This window comes from Camelus dromedarius, chromosome 1, assembly GCF_036321535.1.
Source record: "Camelus dromedarius isolate mCamDro1 chromosome 1, mCamDro1.pat, whole genome shotgun sequence".
Classification (NCBI taxonomy): domain Eukaryota; kingdom Metazoa; phylum Chordata; class Mammalia; order Artiodactyla; family Camelidae; genus Camelus; species Camelus dromedarius.
Genome location: NC_087436.1, coordinates 48,213,338 through 48,224,444, shown reverse-complemented (window position 1 = coordinate 48,224,444; position 11,107 = coordinate 48,213,338). Strand labels below are relative to the sequence as shown.

The 11,107-nt window shown below is 40.3% G+C and overlaps 1 pseudogene; it reads right to left on the bottom strand.

Annotated features, from left to right (window-relative positions):
- Positions 1 to 5,759: 5,759 nt before the first annotated feature.
- LOC105089599 (tricarboxylate transport protein, mitochondrial-like) lies at positions 5,760 to 7,889 on the bottom strand (annotated as a pseudogene).
- Between the last annotated feature and the right edge of the window lie 3,218 nt (positions 7,890 to 11,107).

The window sequence follows — 11,107 nt, the reverse complement described above, 5'->3', positions numbered from 1 at the left end:
GGGCAGGCATTATAGGGGTCCTCTGCTCTAGCAGCTCTTGATTAGATCCTTATTCTGTCCTCTGGAAGACCCATTCCTGACAACTGCTTTGCAAGGCCCCTGGCTCTACTCCTTTTAAGGTCCCTTCTTGTCTGTTATCCTCCATGGCCACATCTCAAGTGCACTTTGGACATATACTCATGGGAGTTGTTCAGTTTGCAGTCCACTTTCTGTTCAGATTAAGTTTGGGCACCCATGGATTGGCTGAAGGCTCAAGAAGTCAAAGGCATGTATAATTTCTTTGGCAGTACAGTGCCCTCCATGTCTTAGGAAGATTTTGATCTACTTGCTTCTAATCGATTCCATGTGCCAGTGAGCATACCTGAAATTCTTTCCCAAATATATCTCTCAAACCTGGTTTATGCCTTTGCTGCTCCGCATCCAAGCTTCTCTCAGCTTGATGCTTGAGGGCAACTACCTTGAGGCCATATGAAACAATAGTTTGGGGTGGAAATGCACTGTCCTTAATTCAATTTCAAAGGCAGTGCCGAGTTCCTTGTTCAATTAAGTCTTCGTGGGCCTCTGTTACTCAAAGGCCTAATCAATTTCTTATTATCTGGAAGTTAGAAAGAGTTAGCTTTTCCAAATTTTTGAGAGCCTGGATTTCTGGGTTCTTTCTATACCTTTTCATTTCTGTTTACAGACTATGCAAATCTTTCCTCATCTCATTTCTTTCCTGTAATACCTTGCTAATGGTAAAAGCTGAGACTCGCACTCTTTTAAACCACCTGCCCTAGAATGCCTGGTTCAGGTGTCATTGTTTTACCATCCAAGAAGATTGTTTTGCCAGGTAGTTTGCCACTGCATAAAATATCTCCATCTTTCTAGCTCCAATATTATTTTTCTTACCACTTGCTGCCTGATTAGACAATGCCATTGTTTAAGGCAGTATTCTACCCTAGTACCAATTTTCATTTTTTAGTTATAATAGGTTAACTACCATAACAGACAAACAAAATTTCAGAGTTTTAAAAGAATAAAAGTTTGTTTCTGCTTACTTAACAGTAATGTGGATCCATTTTTGGGGGGAAAGGGGTGGAGGGTCTATGTGTTCATTTAGGGACTCAAACTGTCAGAGGCTCTGCTATTTCTGCTTTCTTCCTGGGCATTGATATCCAGCCTGAAGCCAGGGAAGAGACAGAGAAAATTATTTCTTAGGGATTTTAATGGTCTGACTAAAAGTAGTACATTTCACTTGCGTTCATTGCATAGAACTCTGTCTCATGGTCACACAGAAATGCTAGCAAGTCTGGAAAATAAATATAGACTAGTTTTGTGCCTATTGAAAACAGATTTGGTAATCAGATAGTTGTCTGTGCCACTGCAGAGTGAAATATTTGTGGGCAAAAATCTTCCCTAACGTCCTTACTGAAACTAAGTGAAGGGGAACCCAAAAAGATAGCTCATGAAGGTTGGTGGTATCTTTAGTAAGGGGAAACTGCGTTCTCTTCCCTTAACGGGTGCCTTCAGACTTTCAGAACACTGTGGAGCATAGAACATGGTGAGCAAAGAACATGGTGAGAGAGTTCTAGGAAGAACTTTAGGGAGCCCAGGAGTCCTACTAAGTACCTCTGCTCCCACTCTGGGAAGGAGAGGGTTTTAAGGGCCTGGGTAGTGAACAGAGACTGGCATTTACTTTTATAGATATATTTTCATTTCTCGTAAGAAATACTGAGCAGTGAAATCAAAGGACAATACAATAGGTGTATGATTAACTCAGAAATGGCCATAGTGTTTTCCAAAATGGTTATATCATTAAATATGCTCACCAGTATCGCATGAGAATTCTATTCCTCCATGTTCTTGACAGCATTTGGTATTGTTAGTTTTTTAAAAAATTATAGTCATTCTAAAAGTGCATGGTTATATTCATTGTGATTTTAATTTTTATTTTCTTAATGACTAATGAGTTTGAGCATCCTTTTATGTTTGTTTACCATTTGTATATCATTTTTGGTGAAGTGTTCAAATGTTAGTCATTTCTTCATTATTGAGTTTTGGAATTCTTTATATATTCTATATATAAGCCTTTTGTTAAGTATATGATTTACAACTATTTTCCCCAAGTTTGTGGCCTGTATTTTTATTCTTTTAACAGTGTCTTTTGAAAATAGACATTTTAAATTGTAATAAAATGCAATTTTTATGGATCATGCTTTTTGTATTATAATTAAGAAAATCTTCACCTAATCCAAGATCACAAGTATTTTTTCCTGTGTTTTCTTCTAGATTTAGCTTTTTAACTTAAGTCTGTAAGCCATTTGAGTTAATTTTTGTACATGGCAGGAGGAATGGGCCAAAGTTCCTTTTTTTTTGCATGCAGATTTCCAATAGTTCCAATATAATCTGTTGAAAGAACACTATCCTTTCTTTGGACCTTTTGCAAATATCAGTTGTCTATGTATGTATATGACCATTGATCTATTTGTCTATATTCAAACCAATATCACATTTCTATAATTACTGTAGCTTAAATTCTGAGTTTACCCTTCTTTTTCAAAATTGTTTTTAGCTCTTCTAGATCCTTTGCATTGCCTTTTCAGCTTGTAACTTCCTACAAAAAAGTCTGTTGGGATTTTGATTGGGATTGCGTTGACTCTACATATCAATTTAGAAAGAATTGACATTTTAACGTTACTGAGTCTTCAAATCCATGTACACAATGTATTTCGTATATTTTTGGACTTTCTTTAATATTCCCCAGCAAATTTTATAGCTTTCAATCTACAGGTCTTTTACATCTTTTTCAAATCTATCCCTAAATATTTCATATTAATGATGTTATTATAGATGATTTTTAAAATTCTATGATAGTTTCTATTATATGAAAGTAAAATTGATTTTTGTGTATTGACTTTTTATCCTTGCTAAACTCACTTCCTATATCTAGTAGCTATTTACATATTCCATCAGATTTTCTACATAGACAGTTAATTCATCTATGAATAATGACAGTTTTAGATTTTACTTTCCAATCTAGATACTGTATATTTCTTTTTTCTGCTTAATATTGCAGTAGTCAAAAACTCCAATATGATGATGAATATGTGATGAGAGATGACATCCTTTCTTTGTTCTTTATCTTAGTGGGAAAACATCACTTTTACCATACATGTGATATTAGTTGAAGGATTTTCATAGGTGATCTTTATCAGGTTAAGAAAATGCCCTCTTATTTCTGGTCTGCTGAGGTGTTTTTCTTTTTAAATCAGGAATATATGTCAGATTTTGTCAAATTCTTTTTCTGCACTTATTTAGATGATCAAAAATGTTAAAATTTTTTAATCTTGTGTTACCTCTCCCATTCCTGAGAGTAGTAATTTGTGGCTTCTGTAATTTTTTTTTGCTAATCAGTCTGACTAGAAATTTATCAATTTTATTGATCTCAACATACCAGTATTTTGTTCCACTGATTTTTCTCTATAATTTTTTAATCTTAAGTTTTACATGTGAAAAATAACCGTAACTGGCAAACGTAATTTGAGCAAGATGTTGTGAAGGGACTGCTACTCAGCGGGAAAGCAAGATTTGACATTTGAGAGCAGTAATTGGAAAAAATAAAATAATTTCATAGAAAGACTCCTAAACTGGTTACATATGTTTAATATACTTACATATTAATACTATCATTCAAATATAATTTGGTTGCTAACATGCATTAATGTATTTTGAATGTCTGATAATGTAGTGCAGAATTTCCCAAAGGGGGTACCACTGAACATTACTTTCTGAATATTAATGTATATTAGGTGAGAGAAGGATTTAATCTTCAAATGATGGGAAATACTGGTTAAATTGAGTTGGATAACTTTCTGTCTTTGTGGGATTTCCCATATTTTAAAATATTACATTGTGTATCTTTAATCTCCATGAAAGGGATATAAAGTACAGTATTTCCCAAATTTATTTGATCTGGTACCCTTCTTTTCATGGAGCATCTAGCAGGACAAGAATTTAACAAAACACCTTTTGGGGAATGTTAGTAGCTTAAAAGAGCTTTAAAGTGAAACAAACCTATATTTAAATACTTACCCCAGAACCAATTTGATCTCCATCAAGTAACTTAAAGCCTGTGAGCCTCAGTTCATCTTCAAAAGGGGATAGTAAGAGTTCCCTTTGGGGTGTTGGGATGATTAGAAATAATGACTATATATGCCTGGCACATAGTAGATGATCAACTGTTGGTATCAATATTAGTAATAATAACTTAACCTTCAATAATCTACAGGATGCCAAAAGAGAAAAGAGGTGCTTCATTTCCATTGCTAGAGCTGACATAAGAGCATTTTGTACAACTTGGAATAAAGATTTTTGTATTCTTTAAAAAATTATAACTCACCTATCTTTATTCCTGGAAATGATATCCAATGAAGAATATAATATAATGCTGGGGCAGAAATGAAAGGAATTCAGAAAGACTACCATGAATTTTAGCATATCTGCCTATATGATCTTGAACAATTTAAACTCTCTTAAGCTTTGGTTTCCTCATCTTTAAACTGTAGCAATTGAACTGGAATTCTCATAATTGTTTACTTTTAAATACTGATACATATTTATTCTTGAAAGCTGTATTGCCTTAGATTCAATCTCTATTATAAGGTGTTTTTTTATTCTACACGAACAAACATCAGCTTAACTTCATCTTCACCGCTTCAGCAATGCTTAATCCACCTCTACCCTCAAACTTTAGCCTTTACAATTGTAATGCAGTTACTGTAAAGACAACACTTTTGATTGTCTACCCACTGTTCACTTTTTCTCTTCTTCCTAATGAAACCTGATTTTGAAAAAAGACTATTTGAAATATAGATTTATATATACTCTCATGAGGTATAAGCCTTGATGCAATTGCATGTATTGTGCCTTGAAATATTAGCAAATCATAATAGCAGTTTATATAATTTCTCAATAAGTAGACATATAAATAAAGAACTAAATAAGAAGAAAAACCTGTATTTGCTCAGGTATACAGCACTCCCATATGCAGCCATGTGCCCCCAAGAGAAGATGACCCCATCCCAGTTACAGTAGGGTAACCAGTTCCTCTAAAGGTAAGCTGATTATCCTTGCTAGTGATTGGTCCAGAAATGGAAATGTGACCCCATCCTAGCCAATGAACTGTGAAGTGAAAACAGTCGGTGCATTTTCTGGAAAATGACCTCAATCCTAAAGATCTCCATATTAGAGGACGGTATAGTTGTTTTTATTTTTTATTTTATTTTATTTTTCAACAGGATCCAGTTTATTCTGCCTTGGAAGGGTGGTCCTGAGAGTGGCTGGTGCCACCCTGTCCGCGGTGGAGGAAGGGCCCGAGGGCCAGTTAAGGCCAGTGGTGGGAGAAGCGAGGGGCACGCGGCCCCTGGAATGCAGTGAGGCGAGCCTGAGGCCCGGAGGCAGCTGTGGTGGGCCGGGGCGGGTGCCCCCGCTGCCAAGGGTGGAAGGCACCGGGCTGGGACCCGGCCATGGCTACAGGGCCGTGGACCAGGCCCCACGGGCACTCCGGGAAGCGGGCACAGTGTCACAGGACTCAAAACATGAAACACAGGCACACATGAGTAAGCACGTGGACAAGTGGGCACAGATTCACAGGCCAGAGGGACACCCCTCCTCAGCTGGACACATGGACACAATGTAGTGTCATACATACCACAGGGGACTCATGGCACTGTGGGATACGTGAACTCACGGCCACAGAGTCAAACCCAGGCCGTGGAGTGAGGGATGGGGGAGGGGCCTTTTGGCACAACAGCACTGGAATTGTGAGAAGGGGTGGTGGGAGCCAGTCTGGAGGGGCTGGGGCAGCCCCTGGACTCCGGGGCTCAGTCTGTCTTCCACACCTTGTTGAGCAGCTTCACCACCTCCTCATAAATGACGAACATGATGGCCACATACAGGCAGACTCGGCCCAGGCGGGGGACAGTGCTCTTGTAGAAATGCCTTAAGCCCCTCGTTCCTCAGGATCTGCAGGCCGCAGTCCCATGTGTTTCGGTACTTGTGTGCCTCCAGGCCCTGCATTCGGGTCTTGATCACGTCCAGAGGCGTGTTCCCGAAGACACAGGCTGCGCCCGCGATTGCTCCAAACACACCGGTGATCAGCGGATTCATGGGCTTGTTGGATTGCTCCTTCGGTACCAGCTGCGCAGGGAAGTCAAGACGAAGAAGCGGATGGCCTGGTTGGACCCTTGCTTCAGCACGGTGGCCTTGAGGCCCTGGTACGTGCCCTTCAGCCCTTGCTCCCGCACGATCTCCCTGACCCCGTGAAAGAAGCCTCTGTATTTGGGGCTGGCGGAGGTCTGGTCATGGATGGACTTCACCTTTATGGTCTCCATGGGGCACACGACCACCACGGCCTCGGCCACGCCGGCGCCCAGACCGCACAGCAGTCCGCGCGTGCTGTCCAGCCGTCCCTGGGCGTCTCGCATGTGGCTGCTGAGGCCGCGGTACAGACCCAGGACGCTATGGTTGCGGACAGTCTGCAGTACGCAGTCCCCGATGCCCCGGTAGCGTGGCGGGTGCGAGCGCTAGTCCAGCTGCAGCTGCGTCTTCACGTACTCGGGGAAGGTGATGCACATTTCGATGCAGCCCGCCAGGCCGCCTGCCTGGATCGCCTTCCCCCGGTGCGTGAGCTTGGCCTTCGCGGGCGCGGCAGCCGCCAGAGCGCGGGGCGCGGCAGGGGCGGGCGGCGCGGAACGGGGCGGGGGCCCGGCGGCGGCGGCCTCGGGTCCGAGCTCCTGCGCTCGGTGGCGGAGGCCGGTATAGTTCTTTTCATAATCTGTTTTAAGTATTTGGTCCTGCTTCAGCCATCTAATAGATTGTGAATGAGCTCAAAGTAAGGAGGGAAGAAAGGAGAGACTGCAAGAACCTGGGGTTTGGATGACGTTGTTGAAATGCTTAAGTAACTTGCCCTGAAACCTGAACTTTCTCTGAGTTTCTGTTAGGCGAGACAGTTAACTTTCTTGGTGTTTAAAATTGCTTTGGGTTTCTGTTACTTGTGGCCAAAAGCGCAGTAACTGTAAAATGTTTAGACTCATAACCTGATAATTTCTAATTTTATCTTAATATTTCTTGTTTTCATTCTTATGCTAAGAAAACTCATAAAAGCTGAGCATTTCATACTGTAAAATCCAAATTTGAAAGGGGAATATCCATGGTAAACAATTGTTGGGGTTAACCCCGTGGAGTGTTATCCTCAGTACCTCCAGTTAGGTGTGCTCCGTGATGCTGCAACACAGTAATATTTATGGTGACATGCAGCCAGGTGAGGGAGTACAATCTGTTTAATTAGTTCCTTATCAAAGAACCCTGGTATTTCATCAGAGAGGTTGTATTATTTGGTAAATTTTTATTTAAATCTCACTTTTGACATTAGTTTTAATATATTTTTTCTTCTAAAAATAAAATATTTTTTTTTAGTGATAACTATGGGAGAATTAACTTTAAGATTTTGGCTAAAATGAATATTTCCATAAATATCTTTTTACCTCTAAGAAAAAGAGGCATTTGGTGTTTGAAACTGCTCTTAACTGCTTATAGAATTAGTGAACAACTCTTGTAAAATGAACAAGTTTTCGAATCCAAGGTTTAGGTCTGGCATTGATTAGCTATGAGGAAAGAGGTGAATCAAATAGACAATTACAATTAAACAAAATTTTATGGACAAATTATATTTCACAGAAAAAAGTCTAAAATTTAATTTTAACAGTATTTAACATATATTGAATTAGTATTTAAATGTATCCTTATAAGACAAATTTTCCATGAATTCTGTTATGGAAGAGTTAGCTGCTGAGGTACCCACAGCCATGAAGCAGTGATTTCACTTACCTATGAAGGCAGCACTGCCACATTCCTCTAAGATGGAGTGTTTTATGCCACTAACTTGCTGCATGTGAAGCTGGATTCTTTAGGTGCTTAAATGATTCCCACTTAATACCTTTCTAAAAATTATTCTTTACTAAGTGTAAACTGTATAAATAGCCCTTTGCCAGTCATTGGCAGGAACTCACCCACTCTTTGGGCAAGGCTTCCTTTATCACAAAATATCTTTCACTGTCAGATGATGTTGAACGGCTGTCATGCCAAGGAAGAACATAATGCCTTGATAATAATTTTGGATCTGCCTGTTGTCATTCACTGAAATACTGTAAGCTAATCCACCAAGAAACATGCTTTGATTTTCATCCTCATCATTAGGATGGATGAGTCATATAGGAGGTCTGAGGTATTTTATGATTAAATCCAGGAAGGTTTGGAAGTATCGTGATTCCATATTTTCCATGATAGACATAGCCAGATTTCTTAAATTAAGAATTTTTGGACTTTTTAAAGACATGGATAGCTGGCCAAATGTGTCAGTGCTTATTCTGTTGGAATTTCAGGATTTAGTTGGCTGATTTTTTTCCCTCTTTTTCTTTTTCTCTTTCTACACTTAGAGGAGAAGAAACATTCCTCAGGTTCAGGGTTGAAATATCTAGTTGGAGGTCTAGATTTACTCTGTGACTGCTGTTGACAGGGAGTGTTTCCTAAGTTGAGGTCCCTTGTTTTCACCTAGGGACCTAGATTGAGATGTAGAATTTGGGATGAGCAACACCTTCTCTTGGAGTCCACTGTTGGCCTTCTTCCTTTTGGAGGAGCTTGAGTTTTTTATTTCAAAATCTCAATTGGGATATAATTTCCTGTTTGGACTTTTGACCAATCACTTTACAATGCCAAGAACATTTGCCTATGTCTAATTGACTTGCTTTGAGGGGTTGTGCCAGAAACCACATAGCATCTGAACTGTAATAAGCACATCTATATTATTTAGGAACACATTGTTCTGTGATACTTCATCTTTCTTTTTGTACACCCTTCTCCCCCCCTCTCTCTTTGCTCCTTTGGCACTATCTCCCATCACCTTCCCAAGGTGGCAATTCATTCCAGTGTTGGCAGGCAATGATGGAGCCTGAGAGCTACCCTGAGCCACATCTTTGAAAAAGAGGAATTACATCATCTCAGAATTCGGTGTGCTACATTTAACAGTTTCAACGGGGGACTGTTTTGCTAACTTTCCCAAAGTATATACTGGGTTTCATCTCTATGACTGATAATCATATTTGCAGGTTGTACATTCATTGTTTTTACTTACAACTGTGACTTTGCGAAGCCATACATATTTAGTCTGCAGGCTAATCTTTTGCTACTTGGTAATGTCCATCTTTAAAACATCTAATATTTGTATCTATTTCCTTGGCAGCATGCTATTAATGTTGCTAATATCAGTTATGATGTTGCATTCTTTCCTGGCTTCCAGTAGACTCTGCACTAGTAAGAAAAAATGATGTTTTGTTGTTGTTGTTGTTGTTGTTGTTCTTTGATTCCTAAACCCTAGCAAAGTAATTGGGACACAGAATAGGTGTTCAATAAAAGTTGTATGAATGAGTGTGAATGAATATAGATATGTGTCAAAAATGCATGGCAGCCTCACTCAGGGGTGGCCTTGAGAAACAGTAGTGATAAAAAATTTTCCCAAAATGCAGAGTGTTGGGAAGTGCACCTGGTTAGAATATATGGGAATTATAGGCAGAGACAAATGGCCTAGCAGGAGCTTGTAAGGAAAAAGATTGAAAGGTTGCAGGCAGGTGGTCTGGAAGAGAAGCCTGTGAATTAACATAGGAATGGGCACAAAGTGGAAAGTTCTTTCATTCAGTAGTTCATATTTACCAGAGAGCGTTCAGTACAGATGAGGAACTAAGCATCCAAGCGGACAATATGACCCAACCAGTTTTAATGTTAGCCAGCCTCTACCATTGTTTGCTCTGTGCTGGCAGGATGGGCCAGTGACAGAAATGTAGGTCACACATGGGCTCAGTGTCATGGATTCCCACTTCCCAAAGCTCTTCTAGCCACTGTCACTGCAGAATGTTTCTAATCTGACAGCAATGAGACAAGTACTGAGTTCCGAAATGGCATCAATTCTCAAGGAGATAAATTCTCTTCTTGTTGGCAAGCCAACTGTATTATTGGGCCCTCTCCACCCTGGAAGGCCAGTGGTTCATTCTCACAAGTATATACATATATTTCAGGTAGGGGTTTGGTTTTTCTGTCCACAGGGCCTTAGCCAGTACGACTCTCTGAAGATTTAAGTGTTTGGACCACTGGTGTAAGATCCCACATAGCATTGCATCAGAATAAGGGGCATATTTTCTATCAAAAATGGTGTGGGAATGGACTCATGACTATGAGAGCAACTGATCATATCACACATTGCACTACCTACAAGCTGATAGCCAGAGAGAGCATTAGAACTGTCTGCTGAAGACATAGCTGAAATGCCAGCTTTGGAGGTGATACTCTGTGTGGATGACACAGTATATGCATTGAATCAAAGATCTTTTATGGCATTATGCTCCTAGTAGGAAAGGGAAACAAGGGTTGGAAGAAGGGCTGGATCATTACTTCCAATAACCCACTGGGGAACTTTGTGATTCATATTCTTGCAACTATGGGCTCTGAGGGATTAAGAGGTCCTAGATTTCCAAAAGGGCGCACTTTTAGAAGGTGACACAGTAAAGGTACCATTAAATTTCAAACTACACATTTTGGGCTCCTTGTCTCCTAGGACCATTATGCAGGAAGGTGTCAACATCTTGGTACGGGTCATGGACTCTAATTATGAGGAAGAGATGGACCTGCTACTATGCAATGAGACAGGGAGGAATATGTGTGGAGCCTAGGTGATCCACATGGCTGCCTCTTGATACTCCCTTTCCCAGATGTTACTGAAAATGGATAGATACTGCACCCCCAGCCTGAGGAATGCATGGTGACTAGGGAACCAGGGTGCTCGAGCATGAGGATTCGGGTTATGGCACCAGGTAAAGCACCAAGGCCAGAGAGGTGGAAGCTAAGTGTGAATGAAATCTAGACTGTATCATGGAGAGAGGTTATGAATATCAATTATGGATCTGAGACAGCTGTAGAAGCAAAGACCCACCAGACGCTCTCTAAGTTTTCTCTCTGGAAGAGAGGACCACTAAAATCTTGAAGGAGCTGCCCCCTCTATGTATATGGAGGATTATATCTG